Here is a 14,171-nt window from a genome sequence, read left to right as displayed (position 1 = left end):
TGGCAGGGGGGTGTGGTGGGTTCTGTCGGGTGGTCCCAGACACGTCTGACGGTTATGTAAGTGAGCTCCAGGCCTCCCTGCCTCAATGAAGTCATTAACCAGCAAACTTGGACCGTCTGTTTATACACCGAGGAGAGGGAACGTCGTCCAGCTATGTTCTAGGATCATTTTTACACGGTTTTGTCGGGAGACCTGCAACTGCAAGAAGAAGTTGCTATAAAAGAAGTTGCTCCAACATCCCGGAACTATTAAAAGTAATATTAAATGATAAAAAAAATAATACAAAAAAAACATACAATGTATGATATACATTTATATATATACAGTATATAAGGGATGTCCATTGTTAACCGGTAAATACTAATGGTTAAAAAATTATTAAATCATCTTAATTTCTCTCAGATGACAGGAGATTGTTAGTTTTTTATTGATATTGATTAGGGATGGGCATTCGATTAAGTTGTCTTAGTCGATCGTCGGGAGAAATAACGATCAATTAGTCGATTAATCGTTAATATTTTATATTGAGATGAGATTTTATATTACATTTAAAAAAAAAATTATATTAAAAATGAAATGAAAATACAAATGCAGCGTGTTTTCCTCATTGGGATCTTTATTATTAGATGAACAACTCCGTTAAACCAGATCCGTTCAATAGTTATGCGCTACTCTGCTCGAAGCAACGGAGCATGCAGCTCGAAGCCGGTGCTCATAAACATAACTAAAAATATACACAACCCTAGTTTCTTCCCAAAATAATAACATTAATAATATCAAAAAAAACAATCATGTTATAACTTAACCAACCAGTCTACGGATTTTTGTTCAGAAAGATGAGCATGTTGACATGCTCTGGGGTCAGACGCGACCGCAGCCTGGTGACCGTCAGTCCAGCCGCCGAAAAGACCCGCTCTGAGCAATATCATCCCACTGCAGACACAAATGGGCGTTCTCGTGTGGTGGGAGTTCCCGTTTACACAGACTGGAACCCCCCTTCTTATTCTTCGTCGCCTTTCTCAGTCGAAATGTATAGAATAAAACATAGGGGGTAACACTGTCGTTTTTATCAAATGAAACATGCGGGGTGACACTGTCGTTTTTCTTTGGTCGTCATGAAAAACCATAAGGGGTAACACTGTTGTTTTTTATCGGTCGTCATGAAAAAAACATAAGGGGTAACACTGTCGTTTTTTATCGGTCATCATGAAAAAAAACATAAGGGGTAACACTGTTGTTTTTATCGGTCGTCATGAAAAAAATATAAGGGGTAACACTGTTGTTTTTTATTGGTCGTCATGAAAAAAAACATAAGGGGTAACACTGTCGTTTTTTATCGGTCGTCATGAAAAAAACATAAGGGGTAACACTGTCGTTTTTTATCGGTCGTCATGAAAAAAACATAAGGGGTAACACTGTCGTTTTTTATCGGTCGTCATGAAAAAAAACATAAGGGGTAACACTGTTGTTTTTATCGGTCGTCATGAAAAAAACATAAGGGGTAACACTCGTTTTTTATCGGTCGTCATGAAGATAGGTGACCTTGGGTGTCTTGAAATGTATTATTTATTTATTATTATGAAAAAAAACATAAGGGGTAACACTGTTGTTTTTATCGGTCGTCATGAAAAAAACCATAAGGGGTAACACTGTTGTTATTTATTGGAAAAATACATAAGGGGTAACGCTGTTGTTTTTTATTGGTCGTCATGAAAAAAAACACAAGGGGTAACACTGTCGTTTTTTATCGGTCGTCATGAAAAAAATATAAGGGGTAACACAGTCGAAATGTATAGAATAAAACATAGGGGGTAACACTGTCGTTTTTATCAAATGAAACATGAGGGGTGACACTGTCGTTTTTCTTTGGTCGTCATGAAAAAAAACATAAGGGGTAACACTCGTTTTTTATCGGTCGTCATGAAGATAGGTGACCTTGGGTGTCTTGAAATGTATTATTTATTTATTATTATGAAAAAAAACATAAGGGGTAACACTGTTGTTTTTATCGGTCGTCATGAAAAAAACCATAAGGGGTAACACTGTTGTTATTTATTGGAAAAATACATAAGGGGTAACGCTGTTGTTTTTTATCAGTCGTCATGAAAAAAAACATAAGGGGTAACGCTGTTGTTTTTTATTGGTCGTCATGAAAAAAAACACAAGGGGTAACACTGTTGTTTTATATCGGTCGTCATGAAAAAAACATAAGGGGTAACACTGTCGTTTTTTATCAGTCGTCATGAAAAAAAACATGAGGGGTAACTGTTGTTTTTTATTGGTCGTCATGAAAAAAACATAAGGGGTAACACTGTTGTTTTTTATCGGTCGTCATGAAAAAAACATAAGGGGTAACACTGTCGTTTTTTATCGGTCGTCATGAAAAAAAACATAAGGGGTAACACTGTCGTTTTTTATCGGTCGTCATGAAAAACAAAACAAAAGGGGTAACACTTGTTTTTATCTGTCGTCATGAAAAATCCATAAGGGGTAACACAGTCGAAATGTATAGAATAAAACATAGGGGGTAACACTGTCGTTTTTATCAAATGAAACATGCGGGGTGACACTGTCGTTTTTCTTTGGTCATCATGAAAAAAACCATAAGGGGTAACACTGTTGTTTTTTATCGGTCGTCATGAAAAAAAAAATAAGGGGTAACACTGTCGTTCTTTATCGGTCGTCATGAAAAAAATATAAGGGGTAACACTGTTGTTTTTTATTGGTCGTCATGAAAAAAAACATAAGGGGTAACACTGTCGTTTTTTATCGGTCGTCATGAAAAAAACATAAGGGGTAACACTGTCGTTTTTTATCGGTCGTCATGAAAAAAAACATAAGGGGTAACACTGTCGTTTTTTATCGGTCGTCATGAAAAAAACATAAGGGGTAACACTGTAGTTTTTTATCGGTCGTCATGAAAAAAAACATAAGGGGTAACACTGTCGTTTTTTATCGGTCGTCATGAAAAAAAACATAAGGGGTAACACTGTTGTTTTTTATCGGTCGTCATGAAAAAAAACATAAGGGGTAACACTGTCGTTTTTTATTGGTCGTCATGAAAAAAACATGAGGGGTAACACTGTTGTTTTTTATTGGTCGTCATGAAAAAAACATAAGGGGTAACACTGTTGTTTTTTATCGGTCGTCATGAAAAAAAACATAAGGGGTAACACTCGTTTTTTATCGGTCGTCATGAAAAACAAAACAAAAGGGGTAACGCTGTTGTTTTTTATTGGTCGTCATGAAATAAAAACACAAGGGGTAACACTTGTTTTTATCTGTCATCATGAAAAATCCATAAGGGGTAACACAGTCGAAATGTATAGAATAAAACATAGGGGGTAACACTGTCGTTTTTATCAAATGAAACATGCGGGGTAACACTGTCGTTTTTTATCGGTCGTCATGAAAAAAACATAAGGGGTAACACTGTCGTTTTTTATCGGTCGTCATGAAAAAAAACATAAGGGGTAACACTGTTGTTTTTTTCGGCAGCCATACCACCCTGAACACGCCCGATCTCGTCTGATCTCGGAAGCTAAGCAGGGTCGGGCCTGGTTAGTACCTGGATGGGAGACCGCCTGGGAATACCAGGTGCTGTAAGTGGTGTCGGGTGGTGGCCTATAGGTGGCACTGTCGTTTTTTATCAGTCGTCATGAAAAAAAACATAAGGGGTAACACTGTTGTTTTTTATTGGTCGTCATGAAAAAAACATAAGGGGTAACACTCGTTTTTTATCAGTCGTCATGAAAAAAAACATGAGGGCTAACACTGTCGTTTTTTATCGGTCGTCATGAAAAACAAAACAAAAGGGGTAACGCTGTTGTTTTTTATTGGTCGTCATGAAAAAAAACACAAGGGGTAACACTGTCGTTTTTTTATCAGTCGTCATGAAAAAAAACATAAGGGGTAACGCTGTTGTTTTTTATTGGTCGTCCTGAAAAAAAACACAAGGGGTAACACTGTTGTTTTATATCGGTCGTCATGAAAAAAACATAAGTAACACTGTCGTTTTTTATCAGTCGTCATGAAAAAAAACATAAGGGGTAACACTGTTGTTTTTTATTGGTCGTCATGAAAAAAACATAAGGGGTAACACTGTTGTTTTTTATTGGTCGTCATGAAAAAAACATAAGGGGTAACACTGTTGTTTTTTATCGGTCGTCATGAAAAAAACATAAGGGGTAACACTGTCGTTTTTTATCGGTCGTCATGAAAAAAAACATAAGGGGTAACACTGTCGTTTTTTATCGGTCGTCATGAAAAACAAAACAAAAGGGGTAACGCTGTTGTTTTTTATTGGTCGTCATGAAATAAAAACACAAGGGGTAACACTGTTGTTTTTTATCGGTCGTCATGAAAAAAACATAAGGGGTAACACTCGTTTTTTATCGGTCGTCATGAAAAAAAACATAAGGGCTAACACTGTCGTTTTTTATCGGTCGTCATGAAAAACAAAACAAAAGGGGTAACGCTGTTGTTTTTTATTGGTCGTCATGAAAAAAAACATAAGGGGTAACACTGTCGTTTTTTATCGGTCGTCATGAAAAAAACATAAGGGGTAACACTGTTGTTTTTTATTGGTCGTCATGAAAAAAACATAAGGGGTAACACTGTCGTTTTTTATCGGTCGTCATGAAAAAAAACATAAGGGGAAACACTGTTGTTTTTATCGGTCGTCATGAAAAAAATATAAGGCGTAACACAGTCGTTTTTTATCAGTCGTAACATAAGGGAAATAATAGAAAAACACACATACATTTTAATGTCATGTATATCCTCTTTATTGATGATTGATCATTGTGAATTTTCATCGCATCAGTGGTGCAGTGGAGTGTACTCTGCCTAACTCACTGGCGGCCGTGGCTCAATTTCTGTGGAAAACACAATATCTTTAATTTGAAACGTAATGCTATCATGTCTATTGCATGAAATAAAAACACAAGGGGTAACACTTGTTTTTATCTGTCGTCATGAAAAATCCATAAGGGGTAACACAGTCGAAATGTATAGAATAAAACATAGGGGGTAACACTGTCGTTTTTTATCGGTCGTCATGAAAAAAAACATAAGGGGTAACACTGTCGTTTTTTATCGGTCGTCATGAAAAACAAAACAAAAGGGGTAACACTTGTTTTTATCTGTCGTCATGAAAAATCCATAAGGGGTAACACAGTCGAAATGTATAGAATAAAACATAGGGGGTAACACTGTCGTTTTTATCAAATGAAACATGCGGGGTGACACTGTCGTTTTTCTTTGGTCATCATGAAAAAAACCATAAGGGGTAACACTGTTGTTTTTTATTGGTCGTCATGAAAAAAAAAATAAGGGGTAACACTGTCGTTCTTTATCGGTCGTCATGAAAAAAACATAAGGGGTAACACTCGTTTTTTATCGGTCGTCATGAAAAAAAACATAAGGGGTAACACTGTTGTTTTTATCGGTCGTCATGAAAAAAATATAAGGGGTAACACTGTTGTTTTTTATTGGTCGTCATGAAAAAAAACATAAGGGGTAACACTGTCGTTTTTTATCGGTCATCATGAAAAAAACATAAGGGGTAACACTGTCGTTTTTTATCGGTCGTCATGAAAAAAAACATAAGGGGTAACACTGTCGTTTTTTATCGGTCGTCATGAAAAAAACATAAGGGGTAACACTGTAGTTTTTTATCGGTCGTCATGAAAAAAAACATAAGGGGTAACACTGTCGTTTTTTATCGGTCGTCATGAAAAAAAACATAAGGGGTAACACTGTTGTTTTTTATCGGTCGTCATGAAAAAAAACATAAGGGGTAACACTGTCGTTTTTTATTGGTCGTCATGAAAAAAACATGAGGGGTAACACTGTTGTTTTTTATTGGTCGTCATGAAAAAAACATAAGGGGTAACACTGTTGTTTTTTATCGGTCGTCATGAAAAAAAACATAAGGGGTAACACTCGTTTTTTATCGGTCGTCATGAAAAACAAAACAAAAGGGGTAACGCTGTTGTTTTTTATTGGTCGTCATGAAATAAAAACACAAGGGGTAACACTTGTTTTTATCTGTCATCATGAAAAATCCATAAGGGGTAACACAGTCGAAATGTATAGAATAAAACATAGGGGGTAACACTGTCGTTTTTATCAAATGAAACATGCGGGGTAACACTGTCATTTTTTATCGGTCGTCATGAAAAAAACATAATGGGTAACACTGTCGTTTTTTATCGGTCGTCATGAAAAAAAACATAAGGGGTAACACTGTTGTTTTTTTCGGCAGCCATACCACCCTGAACACGCCCGATCTCGTCTGATCTCGGAAGCTAAGCAGGGTCGGGCCTGGTTAGTACCTGGATGGGAGACCGCCTGGGAATACCAGGTGCTGTAAGTGGTGTCGGGTGGTGGCCTATAGGTGGCACTGTCGTTTTTTATCAGTCGTCATGAAAAAAAACATAAGGGGTAACACTGTTGTTTTTTATTGGTCGTCATGAAAAAAACATAAGGGGTAACACTCGTTTTTTATCGGTCGTCATGAAAAAAAACATGAGGGCTAACACTGTCGTTTTTTATCGGTCGTCATGAAAAACAAAACAAAAGGGGTAACGCTGTTGTTTTTTATTGGTCGTCATGAAAAAAAACACAAGGGGTAACACTGTCGTTTTTTTATCAGTCGTCATGAAAAAAAACATAAGGGGTAACGCTGTTGTTTTTTATTGGTCGTCCTGAAAAAAAACACAAGGGGTAACACTGTTGTTTTATATCGGTCGTCATGAAAAAAACATAAGTAACACTGTCGTTTTTTATCAGTCGTCATGAAAAAAAACATAAGGGGTAACACTGTTGTTTTTTATTGGTCGTCATGAAAAAAACATAAGGGGTAACACTGTTGTTTTTTATTGGTCGTCATGAAAAAAACATAAGGGGTAACACTGTTGTTTTTTATCGGTCGTCATGAAAAAAACATAAGGGGTAACACTGTCGTTTTTTATCGGTCGTCATGAAAAAAAACATAAGGGGTAACACTGTCGTTTTTTATCGGTCGTCATGAAAAACAAAACAAAAGGGGTAACGCTGTTGTTTTTTATTGGTCGTCATGAAATAAAAACACAAGGGGTAACACTGTTGTTTTTTATCGGTCGTCATGAAAAAAACATAAGGGGTAACACTCGTTTTTTATCGGTCGTCATGAAAAAAAACATAAGGGCTAACACTGTCGTTTTTTATCGGTCGTCATGAAAAACAAAACAAAAGGGGTAACGCTGTTGTTTTTTATTGGTCGTCATGAAAAAAAACATAAGGGGTAACACTGTCGTTTTTTATCGGTCGTCATGAAAAAAACATAAGGGGTAACACTGTTGTTTTTTATTGGTCGTCATGAAAAAAACATAAGGGGTAACACTGTCGTTTTTTATCGGTCGTCATGAAAAAAAACATAAGGGGAAACACTGTTGTTTTTATCGGTCGTCATGAAAAAAATATAAGGCGTAACACGGTCGTTTTTTATCAGTCGTAACATAAGGGAAATAATAGAAAAACACACATACATTTTAATGTCATGTATATCCTCTTTATTGATGATTGATCATTGTGAATTTTCATCGCATCAGTGGTGCAGTGGAGTGTACTCTGCCTAACTCACTGGCGGCCGTGGCTCAATTTCTGTGGAAAACACAATATCTTTAATTTGAAACGTAATGCTATCATGTCTATTGCATGAAATAAAAACACAAGGGGTAACACTTGTTTTTATCTGTCGTCATGAAAAATCCATAAGGGGTAACACAGTCGAAATGTATAGAATAAAACATAGGGGGTAACACTGTCGTTTTTTATCGGTCGTCATGAAAAAAAACATAAGGGGTAACACTGTCGTTTTTTATCGGTCGTCATGAAAAACAAAACAAAAGGGGTAACACTTGTTTTTATCTGTCGTCATGAAAAATCCATAAGGGGTAACACAGTCGAAATGTATAGAATAAAACATAGGGGGTAACACTGTCGATTTTATCAAATGAAACATGCGGGGTGACACTGTCGTTTTTCTTTGGTCATCATGAAAAAAACCATAAGGGGTAACACTGTTGTTTTTTATTGGTCGTCATGAAAAAAAAAATAAGGGGTAACACTGTCGTTCTTTATCGGTCGTCATGAAAAAAACATAAGGGGTAACGCTCGTTTTTTATCGGTCGTCATGAAAAAAAACATAAGGGGTAACACTGTTGTTTTTATCGGTCGTCATGAAAAAAATATAAGGGGTAACACTGTTGTTTTTTATTGGTCGTCATGAAAAAAAACATAAGGGGTAACACTGTCGTTTTTTATCGGTCGTCATGAAAAAAACATAAGGGGTAACACTGTCGTTTTTTATCGGTCGTCATGAAAAAAAACATAAGGGGTAACACTGTCGTTTTTTATCGGTCGTCATGAAAAAAACATAAGGGGTAACACTGTAGTTTTTTATCGGTCGTCATGAAAAAAAACATAAGGGGTAACACTGTCGTTTTTTATTGGTCGTCATGAAAAAAACATGAGGGGTAACACTGTTGTTTTTTATTGGTCGTCATGAAAAAAACATAAGGGGTAACTGTTGTTTTTTATCGGTCGTCATGAAAAAAAACATAAGGGGTAACACTCGTTTTTTATCGGTCGTCATGAAAAACAAAACAAAAGGGGTAACGCTGTTGTTTTTTATTGGTCGTCATGAAATAAAAACACAAGGGGTAACACTTGTTTTTATCTGTCATCATGAAAAATCCATAAGGGGTAACACAGTCGAAATGTATAGAATAAAACATAGGGGGTAACACTGTCGTTTTTATCAAATGAAACATGCGGGGTAACACTGTCGTTTTTTATCGGTCGTCATGAAAAAAACATAAGGGGTAACACTGTCGTTTTTTATCGGTCGTCATGAAAAAAAACATAAGGGGTAACACTGTTGTTTTTTTCGGCAGCCATACCACCCTGAACACGCCCGATCTCGTCTGATCTCGGAAGCTAAGCAGGGTCGGGCCTGGTTAGTACCTGGATGGGAGACCGCCTGGGAATACCAGGTGCTGTAAGTGGTGTCGGGTGGTGGCCTATAGGTGGCACTGTCGTTTTTTATCAGTCGTCATGAAAAAAAACATAAGGGGTAACACTCGTTTTTTATCGGTCGTCATGAAAAAAAACATGAGGGCTAACACTGTCGTTTTTTATCGGTCGTCATGAAAAACAAAACAAAAGGGGTAACGCTGTTGTTTTTTATTGGTCGTCATGAAAAAAAACACAAGGGGTAACACTGTCGTTTTTTTATCAGTCGTCATGAAAAAAAACATAAGGGGTAACGCTGTTGTTTTTTATTGGTCGTCCTGAAAAAAAACACAAGGGGTAACACTGTTGTTTTATATCGGTCGTCATGAAAAAAACATAAGTAACACTGTCGTTTTTTATCAGTCGTCATGAAAAAAAACATAAGGGGTAACACTGTTGTTTTTTATTGGTCGTCATGAAAAAAACATAAGGGGTAACACTGTTGTTTTTTATTGGTCGTCATGAAAAAAACATAAGGGGTAACACTGTTGTTTTTTATCGGTCGTCATGAAAAAAACATAAGGGGTAACACTGTCGTTTTTTATCGGCCGTCATGAAAAAAAACATAAGGGGTAACACTGTCGTTTTTTATCGGTCGTCATGAAAAACAAAACAAAAGGGGTAACGCTGTTGTTTTTTATTGGTCGTCATGAAATAAAAACACAAGGGGTAACACTGTTGTTTTTTATCGGTCGTCATGAAAAAAACATAAGGGGTAACACTCGTTTTTTATCGGTCGTCATGAAAAAAAACATAAGGGCTAACACTGTCGTTTTTTATCGGTCGTCATGAAAAACAAAACAAAAGGGGTAACGCTGTTGTTTTTTATTGGTCGTCATGAAAAAAAACATAAGGGGTAACACTGTCGTTTTTTATCGGTCGTCATGAAAAAAACATAAGGGGTAACACTGTTGTTTTTTATTGGTCGTCATGAAAAAAACATAAGGGGTAACACTGTCGTTTTTTATCGGTCGTCATGAAAAAAAACATAAGGGGAAACACTGTTGTTTTTATCGGTCGTCATGAAAAAAATATAAGGCGTAACACGGTCGTTTTTTATCAGTCGTAACATAAGGGAAATAATAGAAAAACACACATACATTTTAATGTCATGTATATCCTCTTTATTGATGATTGATCATTGTGAATTTTCATCGCATCAGTGGTGCAGTGGAGTGTACTCTGCCTAACTCACTGGCGGCCGTGGCTCAATTTCTGTGGAAAACACAATATCTTTAATTTGAAACGTAATGCTATCATGTCTATTGCATGAAATAAAAACACAAGGGGTAACACTTGTTTTTATCTGTCGTCATGAAAAATCCATAAGGGGTAACACAGTCGAAATGTATAGAATAAAACATAGGGGGTAACACTGTCGTTTTTATCAAATGAAACATGCGGGGTGACACTGTCGTTTTTCTTTGGTCGTCATGAAAAAAAACATAAGGGGTAACACTGTCGTTTTTTATCGGTCGTCATGAAAAAAACATAAGGGGTAACACTTGTTTTTTATTGGTCATCATCAAAAAAAACATAAGGGGTAACACTGTCGTTTTTTATCGGTCATCATGAAAAAAACATAAGGGGTAACACTGTTGCTTTTTATTGGTCGTCATGAAAAAAAACACAAGGGGTAACACTGTTGTTTTTTATTGCTAGTCATGAAAAAAAACATAAGGGGTAACACTGTCGTTTTTATCGGTCGTCATGAAAAAAATATAAGGGGTAACACTGTCGTTTTTTATCAGTCGTAACATAAGGGAAATAATTATGGTACGACTAATTAACACAGGGGGTAACACTGTCGTTTTTTATCGGTCGTCATGAAAAAAATATAAGGGGTAACACAGTCAAAATGTATAGAATAAAACATAGGGGGTAACACTGTCGTTTTTATCAAATGAAACATGAGGGGTGACACTGTCGTTTTTCTTTGGTCGTCATGAAAAAAAACACAAGGGGTAACACTGTTGTTTTTTATTGCTAGTCATGAAAAAAAACATAAGGGGTAACACTGTCGTTTTTATCGGTCGTCATGAAAAAAATATAAGGGGTAACACTGTCGTTTTTTATCAGTCGTAACATAAGGGAAATAATTATGTTACGACTAATTAACACAGGGGGTAACACTGTCGTTTTTTATCGGTCGTCATGAAAAAAATATAAGGGGTAACACAGTCAAAATGTATAGAATAAAACATAGGGGGTGACACTGTCGTTTTTCTTTGGTCGTCATGAAAAAAAACACAAGGGGTAACGCTGTTGTTTTTTATTGGTCGTCATGAAAAAAAACACAAGGGGTAACACTGTTGTTTTATATCGGTCGTCATGAAAAAAACATAAGGGGTAACACTGTCGTTTTTTATCAGTCGTCATGAAAAAAAACATAAGGGGTAACACTGTTGTTTTTTATTGGTCGTCATGAAAAAAACATAAGGGGTAACACTTGTTTTTTATCGGTCGTCATGAAAAAAACATAAGGGGTAACACTTGTTTTTTATCGGTCGTCATGAAAAAAACATAAGGGGTAACACTGTCATTTTTTATCGGTCGTCATGAAAAAAAACATAAGGGGAAACACTGTTGTTTTTATCGGTCGTCATGAAAAAAATATAAGGGGTAACACAGCCGTTTTTTATCAGTCGTAACATAAGGGAAATAATAGAAAAACACACATACATTTTAATGTCATGTATATCCTCTTTATTGATGATTGATCATTGTGAATTTTCATCGCATCAGTGGTGCAGTGGAGTGTACTCTGCCTAACTCACTGGCGGCCGTGGCTAAATATCTGTGGAAATCACAATATCTTTAATTTGAAACGTAATGCTATCATGTCTATTGCATGAAATAAAAACACAAGGGGTAACACTTGTTTTTATCTGTCGTCATGAAAAATCCATAAGGGGTAAAACAGTCGAAATGTATAGAATAAAACATAGGGGGTAACACTGTCGTTTTTATCAAATAAACATGCGGTGTGACACTGTCGTTTTTCTTTGGTCGTCATGAAAAAAACCATAAGGGGTAACACTGTCGTTTTTTATCGGTCGTCATGAAAAAAACATAAGGGGTAACACTGTCGTTTTTTATCGGTCGTCATGAAAAAAACATAAGGGGTAACACTGTCGTTTTTTATCGGTCGTCATGAAAAAAACATAAGGGGTAACACTGTTGTTTTTATCGGTCGTCATGAAAAAAACCTTAAGGGGTAACACTGTCGTTTTTTATCGGTCGTCATTAATCGGTCGTGTTTTCATTAATAATATTTACTCCCGCTTTGAAAACAACCCAGCCAATCCTCTTTCAGTACACTGCTCAGGGGGGTATCTCATTGGTTATGGAGGTGCTACTCTACTCATCTGAGTCCCCATTGTCTCTCCTTGCTCACGTGTGAATATATGACCGTGCCGGCGGCCAGAGATGAGGTGTGAGGGCAGAGTTCTGTCTCTTCTAATGGAACAACCGTAAAGGGACAACTGTCCCCTTTGTAAACTGTAAATAAAGTCACCACCCAAGTGCCAGAGACCGGGGGTTTACCGACCCTCAGACAGGAGGTCTGAGGTTCTGTTAACCCCCGCTGGGCAGGGGGGAGGGGCGGTTTACCGAGAAACTGTTTGTCATTCGTATCATTCTCCTAAGGGAGCTTCTGTCATGCAAGGGAAACCTGTCTTCCTTTGATAGTGTTTCCCAGCCAGGATATTGAGACTGACTGGTATTTACTGCCTGTGATTTGAGAAGAAGGTGAGAAATGAGGGGTTGGTAGGGGAGGAGGGGGTATTTGTGGTATTATGGCCCTGACACGCTGAGCCAACCAATGTAGGGGCCATCGGTGAGTGTCTGGGGCCCTTGCTTCTTCGGTGGGTCCCATAACGTTTGAAGTAGTCGGCCCTTGAGTGCGTTCTATTGGCCAATTCAACATGATGATTCAGAGACTGATTTGCTATTCGGCTTAAGCAAATCAATGCTTAGGAAGGGACGGAAGTAGGCACAAAGGGATTTTCTCAATTTCCCTCCTTCATCTCATCAGACTTTCCAGCATTTTTTGCACATTCTCGATTAGAAGTAGCTATATTATGAATCTGTCTGAGCGAGAGTGGTGTGAAATGATTGGCCAACGCTGCTTTGTTTGGTGTTTGTATCCGCAGTCCAATGTCCTCCGGGGTTCCTTTTTGAAAGACAAATACAGACTGTCTTCTCCTGCTGGTTATTTCCTCTCACTCAGGTGAGGAACATTCCTGCTAGTTCGCCGTTGGCTGTAGACTTTGCAGTGCCTTCCAATGCAATCTTTTGACCAAGACACAGGTGACGTGAGGCAGCGCAGCAGCCTGCCTTCGTATTGGCTAGTTCTTTGATGTCGGTTTGGTGTGTAAGAGCCTTTGGAAGTTTGGATATTTCTATCTTGCGATTTATTCTCTATGGACTAGTCAAACTGCTTTTTACTATTGAGCCTTTTAGCAGACTCAATCCAAAGCAACTTCAGCTAATTAAGATATGTAATCAGGGAGAAGGTAGGGGTTAGACAGTACAGAGAAAGGTAAATTAGGAGCAGTTAGGGGTCAGACAGTCCAGAGCCAGCTCATTAAGCAGTCAGGTGTTAAACAGTGCGGAGACAGGTCATTAAGGAGCAAGTAGGGGTTAATCAGTACAGATATCGATCATTAAGGAGGAGGTAGGGGTTAGGCAGTACAGAGATCGGTCATTAAGGAGGAGGTAGGGGTTAGACAGTACAGAGATCGGTCATTAAGGAGGAGCTCCATTGCATTAAACACTGACACGGTCAATTGAACTAACTGATTGACCTCTACAGATGAGCATCACATTGTACAACTAATCGCTTATCTTCTTCATTCATTCAGTAATTTTTTTAGGAAGGAGTGTCTAATGTTGACTTGTACTGCATCATCAACTTCCTCTGGTTAAAGTGTTTAAATATTTCAAACATTGCTAACAGAAAGCCGGGAAACACATTCCTCCACATATCGTCAGTCGGACACAGCTGGAGTGCCGTGTATCTGAAGCGATACCTCCTGCTAAGCAGCAGCAGTTCCGGGTGTCTGACCTGCTGCATTTTGGCACTAACACTGCTAGCAAAGCAGCTGGAG

General features: G+C 37.7%; 3 non-coding genes across 3 annotated transcripts; all 3 read left to right on the top strand.

Annotated features, from left to right (window-relative positions):
- The first annotated feature begins 3,490 nt into the window (after positions 1-3,490).
- LOC132453012 (5S ribosomal RNA) lies at positions 3,491-3,609 on the top strand. The gene has a single exon (XR_009524556.1). It is a non-coding gene; the product is annotated as a 5S ribosomal RNA (ribosomal RNA).
- A 2,651-nt stretch (positions 3,610-6,260) lies between these two features.
- Positions 6,261-6,379, top strand: LOC132453008 (5S ribosomal RNA). The gene has a single exon (XR_009524552.1). It is a non-coding gene; the product is annotated as a 5S ribosomal RNA (ribosomal RNA).
- Positions 6,380-8,934: 2,555 nt separating this feature from the next.
- Positions 8,935-9,053, top strand: LOC132453006 (5S ribosomal RNA). The gene has a single exon (XR_009524551.1). It is a non-coding gene; the product is annotated as a 5S ribosomal RNA (ribosomal RNA).
- Positions 9,054-14,171: the final 5,118 nt, after the last annotated feature.

Source organism: Gadus macrocephalus, chromosome 23, assembly GCF_031168955.1.
Source record: "Gadus macrocephalus chromosome 23, ASM3116895v1".
Lineage (NCBI taxonomy): Eukaryota > Metazoa > Chordata > Actinopteri > Gadiformes > Gadidae > Gadus > Gadus macrocephalus.
Note: the sequence above shows the minus strand (reverse complement) of the source record. Positions and strands in the feature narration are given on the sequence as shown.